This window comes from Ambystoma mexicanum, chromosome 1q, assembly GCF_040938575.1.
Source record: "Ambystoma mexicanum isolate Mex_15411 chromosome 1q, UKY_AmexF1_1, whole genome shotgun sequence".
NCBI classification, from domain to species: Eukaryota; Metazoa; Chordata; class Amphibia; order Caudata; family Ambystomatidae; genus Ambystoma; species Ambystoma mexicanum.
This window is the reverse complement of record NC_090922.1, coordinates 99,583,894-99,590,491: the sequence shown is the minus strand read 5'-3', so window position 1 is coordinate 99,590,491 and position 6,598 is coordinate 99,583,894. Positions and strand designations below refer to the sequence as shown.

At 49.2% G+C, this 6,598-nt stretch overlaps 1 pseudogene; it reads left to right on the top strand.

The window, feature by feature from the left end:
- Positions 1 to 2,255: 2,255 nt before the first annotated feature.
- LOC138525641 (calnexin pseudogene) lies at positions 2,256 to 4,213 on the top strand (annotated as a pseudogene).
- Positions 4,214 to 6,598: the final 2,385 nt, after the last annotated feature.

The following is a 6,598-nucleotide window of genomic DNA, read 5'->3' as shown; positions in this document are numbered from 1 at the left end:
TCGACCCACTTTATGATGATTGATTTAAAAAGTCATTTTTGTCAGTACCCTTATAACCCGATTCTCAGTACCTCACCGCATTTACGTACCGTGGTCAAAGGTTGTCCCAGGCGTACTGTGAATCTTCAAGTGTCTTCAACATTGTGTTACAAATGGATTTCGGAAATTTACATGTGTCCAGAACCAAAATTCTGTTTGTTAGTCTGCAATACTTCTGAGAAGCAATGTCGAGTAGACTCAACAGTGCTCCTCACCCTGCTTGCGCAGAAGAAGTACAAAGTGTACAATGAAAAATTGCAGTACGGCCAGACAGAGGTAGTATATTTGGGGCAAGTGATATTGCCTGCAGGAAGGAAGGTAATGCCAGAGGGAGCCACCGCAGTTCAGAATACACCTCACCCAGTCACAGTCAAACAGATACAGCAGTTTTTGGGGCTCTGTATCTATTGTAGATTGTGTATCTTTGATTACTCTAGTTATGTGAGACCCTTACTGCAGGGACCTAAGGAAACAGAGAAGGTGAAGGGTCTGATAGAATGGTCTGAAGAAATGGTGCCTTACTTTCGGGAACTCAAGACTGTGATCAGCAAAGCTCCAGTCTCGGCGACCCCGAATTATAAGAATTCATTTTATTAGTTTTCTCATTCGAAAAGGCAGGTGATGACAGCAGTCCTGACCCAGCCAACACAGCTGGGCCACAAACCTTTAGCATACTCCTAGATCCAGTGATGCAGGCACAGTTCCCTTATGAGTAAGCTTTTGCGGCAGCAGCTTTTGCAATTCAAAGGTCTTCGTGCATTACCCTGGGTTGCCCAGTGACACTGTACGTGGAGTATGCGGTCTTCGCAATCTTAGCAAAGTCCAAGTCAATTTTAATGACCCAAAGAGTTTCAGGATATGAAGTTATTCTATCAAATGCATCCAAACATCCTGTGTGGTCTCACTTGGTCAATCTTGCAACATTTGTAGCTGAACCAGTGCAACCGGATGATATTGTTCATGATTGCACTACTTATGAATTAGAAGAGGAAGAAAGGATGAATGTTAAAGAGAATGCATTGGAGGGAGGGGAGGTCCTTGTTGTCGGTTTGTCTTCAACAATTAATCAGGACACTGGTGAGAGACATACGGGTGCAGCTATAGTGGGTCTTGTGGATGGGGAATACAAGGCCAGATTGAAGAAGTGGTTGCCTTCCCATTACTTTGCACAAGTGGCGGAACTAGTGGCACTTATAGAGGCACTAGAAATGAATAAGGGGAAGGCAGTCACTATTTATTCGGAGTCTGCGCATGTCACCTCCATTGTGCATTCAGGGTTATCAAGGTGGCAGAGAAGGCGGTTTTAGAGATCTGACATGTGCCTGTCCAACATGCTTAGCTGCTATCCAGACTAATTGAAGCATCATCCCTGTCCACAGAGGTAGGCATAGTTAAATGTGCTGTGCAAACAAACCATACTAATCCAATAGCCCTCGGGAATGATGCCGCAGACAAGGCAGTGAAGGAAGTGGCATGCTTACCATTTACAGTTTCCCAGAAAATGGTAAACGTGTCCCAGCAGGTACAGTTGCCAGCCCCATACACCCCAGTCCCAGTGTTTCAAATCAGGGATGTACGAAAAATCCCTTAGAGAAGAAAGGAGCTCTGGACAAAGAGAGGATGTGTCCTCTGTGAGAAACCTGAAGGTGTCTCACGTACTAGTCTCCGGGGATCTGTCATTCAGGTGGCCAGGACATGGCCATCGCTATTGGATCCAGTTTCTCGGGGTGGACCAGTGCGAGAGGATCACCTTGATAATGGGTCCTCAGGGAGAGGAGGTGGCACACCGACAAGTGAGACACAGTGTCCCCCTTCCTATAACACCATTTTCCCATCCTACCACGTAGGATACTCAGACACTCTACCCCCCTTTTCCAACACAAACACTTTCTTACATAACAAAAGACAACAGACTAACACTAGAGTTGTTTATCTGACATGTCCCAAAACAAGGGCCAAACAATGTCAGCCAATTGACCAGACCCACACACACCTGATGGCCTGTTCCCTTCACCACAGGGATAAAAGGTGGAGCACGAGAGCACACAAAGAGCAAGGCAAACCAAACAACGAGACAGCTATCCCAGGGCGGTAGTGCAAGAGGAAGACAAAAGTGGTGAGAACTGAAAGGGTGATATGCTCTGCCCCTTGGACCTGTTTTGAGTAGTTTGCAATTGGAAATCCACAGGGACACCCTCGCCATGCCTAAGGAAGTCGGAGCCGTTGCTGGGTTGTGAGCGGGTGGCAGCCGAGGCCTCAAGCGACCATGTCATCAAAGTGGCTGCAGTTCATGATCCTGCTTGTACTTGGAACCATTATAGTGCAGGCCCATGGTGATCACGATCACCACCATGACCATGACCATCACCACGAACATGACGATCACCACCACGATGAGAACAGTGATGATTTGATGGGTGTTGAGGATGATTTGGACTATGTCTCAGATGAGCCAGAAGACTTGCAGCCTGATGTTTTGCCTCCTACAGCACCTAAGGTCAACTACAAGGCACCAGTCCCAACAGGAGATGTCCACTTCGCAGAGTCCTTTGACAAAGGAACGCTGGAGGGATGGATTCTGTCAAGAGCAAAGAAAGAAGACATTGATGAAGACATTGCAAAATATGATGGGAAATGGGAAGTGCAAGAAATGAAGGATAGCAGGCTTCCAGGTGACAAAGGCCTTGTGCTGGTTACCAGGGCAAAACATCATGCCATCTCCAGCAGACTGAAGAAACCGTTTGTCTTTGACAGCAAGCCACTGATTGTGCAGTACGAGGTGAACTTCCAAAATGGGATTGAGTGCGGTGGTGCCTATGTGAAACTGCTTTCCAAGACCGCAGACTTGAATCTGGATCAATTCCAGGACAAGACCCCATATTCTATCATTTTGGCCCTGATAAATGTGGTGAGGATTACAAATTGCACTTCATCTTCCGGCACAAGAATCTGAAAACTGGAGAGTATGAGGAAAAGCATTCCAAGCGCCCTGATGCAGACCTCAAGGCCTACCTCTCTGATAAAAAGACTCGCCTGTATACACTAGTATTGAATCCAGATAACAGCTTTGAAATCCTAATTGATCAGACCGTTGTGAACCGTGGAAGTCTGCTAAATGACATGAGCCCCCCAGTCAATCCACCTAAGGAAATTGAGGATCCAGAAGACCAAAAACCAGAAGACTGGGACGAGAGGGCTAAGATCTCTGATCCTGATGCTGTCAAGCCTGAAGACTGGGATGAGGATGCACCTGCCAATATCCCAGATGACAGTGCTGTGAAACCAGAAGGCTGGTTGGATGACGAGCCTGAATATGTTGCTGATTCAGATGCTGAAAAACTTGAGGACTGGGACGAAGACATGGATGGCGAGTGGGAGGCTCCCCAGGTGGCAAATCCCAAGTGTGAAACAGCTCCTGGCTGTGGAACCTGGCAGAGACCAAAGGTCGACAACCCCAACTTCAAGGGAATATGGAAGCCCTCCATGATTGACAACCCAAACTACCAGGGTGTTTGGAAACCCAGAAAGATTCAGAACCCAGATTACTTTGAAGATCTGACACCATTCAAGATGACGCCATTTAGTGCAGTGGGGCTTGAATTGTGGTCCATGACATCGGAAATCTTTTTTGACAACTTCATCATCTGCAACGACCGGTCAGTGGCTGATGACTGGGCTAATGATGGCTGGGGCCTGAAAAAGGCTGCTGATGGAGCCTCGGAGCCTGGTGTGGTTGGACAGATGATGGCTGCTGCAGAGGAGAGACCTTGGCTATGGGTGGTGTATGTTTTGACAGTGGCTTTGCCCGTGTTCCTCATCATTCTCTTCTGTTTCTCTGGAAAGAAACAGTCCAGTGCTGCAGAGTACAAAAAGACGGATGAGCCCCAGCCAGATGTGAATGAAGATAAGGGAGACGAAAAGCCTGAAGATGAAGAAGAGGAGGAGGAGGAGGAGATGGAAGTAGATGCGAAACCAGCAGAGAAACAGAAAAGTGATGCTGAAGAAGCTGGGAGTGGAAGTCAGGAAGAAGAAGAAGTAGAAGTGGAGCAAGAAAAAGCACCAAATGAAAGGGAAGAAGAAATTCTGAATCGATCCCCCAGAAACAGAAAGTCAAGAAAAGAATAAGATAATGAATAGAGATGTACTGAATCTGCGAAGGGGAAGGAAAATCCATTTTCAATATGGTGCGGGTGGGAGGGAAGGGAGAACCTTGGACACCACATCCAAAACACCGAAACTACACGACATAACTGCAGTTCAAGTCGTACTCCATACAGTGTAAGGCCATTAAGAAAACCACCGACCGGCACCACAAGGAAAAATTCACCACGGAGGAGCTAATAATGCTCACACAGACCCTTGCTGCTAATGCCGCTGTGGTATTTGCGAGCGACATGCGTCGGGAGACCCTTATCCGAAAGAAGGCAATCTGGGCAGAGGTTGCCTTGAAAGTGAGTGCAGTGGGCACCACCACCCGCAATGTCCGTGAGTGCAGAAAGCAGTGGGATGATCTCCGCCTCCGGGTCAGAAGCATCCTGTCTGCGAACCACAACATAGCCACAGCAGGTGGATCTGATTCGCCGATTAAATTAAAGGAGGTGGAAGAGACCTGCGCCAACCTGATTGGAGTGGAATCAATAGAGGGAGTCGGGAGAATGGAGCATAGCGTGGCAACTACTTCAGATGGAGGCGAGTGTACACATGAAAGTATGCACTGTGAATCTTCAGATCCCCCCAAATGTGAGCCCAGAATCACCTCATGGATGCCCAAACATCCACAGATGCATACAACCCTGGCCATGTCAGTGTCACACCCAAACACACACTCATGCACACATCACCAGAGACAAGTGCCAGACACAACCATGCATGGATGAGCCATTAAGCAGACACATCACCTGCATCCTTACCAATGAAGTCCAAATGCCCACAACTGCATTATTGATGTATACTGCATTAAGTACATAGAACCGTAACCAATGCCATCCCCCTCTTTGTCCCCGACAGGCTCACATACAGACAGTGAGGATACTGGCACTGCAACTCAGGCACCCCCTGCGAGTAAAAAATCAAGGCCACAGGACACAGAGGACACCCCCACAACATCAAGGGGCAAAGGGAGAAGAGTCCCCATGCAGAGTGGCAAACATCGGTGGAGCGCCACTGCCAAGATGCAACTGTCCACACCAGCAACAACTGCCCCACCTCCTAAGGTGAACCCACCACCACAGATCCCATCCACGGAGGGTCCACCCTCAGCTGCAACTAGTTCCACAGGAGAGGTGGCAGCCACAGTGCCACTCTCAGATGTGGAGGATATGACAGATTTCCACATGGAGATGCACACCCCAACCTTCCCTGGAACACCCGAGGCATCACCACAGCAGACACCTGGGTCCAGTGTCCCTGGCGAGGACAACATGGGAGGTTTCAGTAGCCCACCGGTGGCTTCACCAGTTGTCCTGGTTGCATCGGAAGGCGCAGCAGCCACACCACCAGAACGCAACAGTTCTGACCTTCCCTTAACCTGGCCAGCATCAGCCAGCGCCAAGAGGACATAACTGTGCTGGTTGGGCAGCATGTGGAGGAGACTGCCCGTCTCAGGGCGGAGATTACAGAGACAGCCAGGCACTCCAGGGAGGCAATAGAGGCCTGTACCAACAGGCTGTGTGGGGAGATTGTGCAATTTAGGGATGTCCTCACGCGGATAGCGGACGCAATGGACCGCCAGTTCCCACCACCACCACCACCAGGACAGTCAGCCACTTCCTCACCCGCCAGTTGGAGGCAGACAAGCCCCCTACACCGCTCCACACGCACCACCAGGCACACATCTAGCCAGCCTCCTAATGCCGATGGTGGCAATGGCGAATAGGGACTGCATGGTCAAGCTTCCACGTGCATAGCTGGACAACAACATTGTGCAAGACACATAAGGGACTGTTGTGAGGTTTGGGGGGAAGGGTGTTTTTGGACTGTTGTGGGGGTGGGGGAAGGGTGTTCTTGGACTGTTGTGGGGGTGGGTGGAAGGGTGTTCTTGGACTGTTGTGGGGGCTAGGGGGAAGGGTGTTTTTGGACTGTTGTGGGGGATGGGGGAAGGGTGGTGGGATGTTTGGGGACATGCACTTTTACATCTTTACATTTCTTAATACACTGGTGTTTGATCTATACACAGGATTGGACTTCTACATTGTGTATGTGTACTTTATTGGTGACAGGGCCCATTGTGTGCTTCCAAGCAGACACCAGTGCATTACTACCCATATCCATTCCTACAAAAAGAAAACATGTTACTCAGAATATTTGGTTGATCAGATGCTGTCTCACAGCAGGTCCCTCCTGGCCATCCCATCTTGCATGACCTGCATCCCCGTCAACTCCATCCTCATCACCATCATCATCCTCATCAGGTGCTTCTATTTCTACGTCAGGGGGCAGTGGCACATTCCGTCTGATACACATATTGTGCAGCATGACACATGCCATGGTGATCTTGGCCACCTTCTCATGGCCATACAGGAGAGCGCCACCTGACATGCTAATGCACCTAAACCGTGTC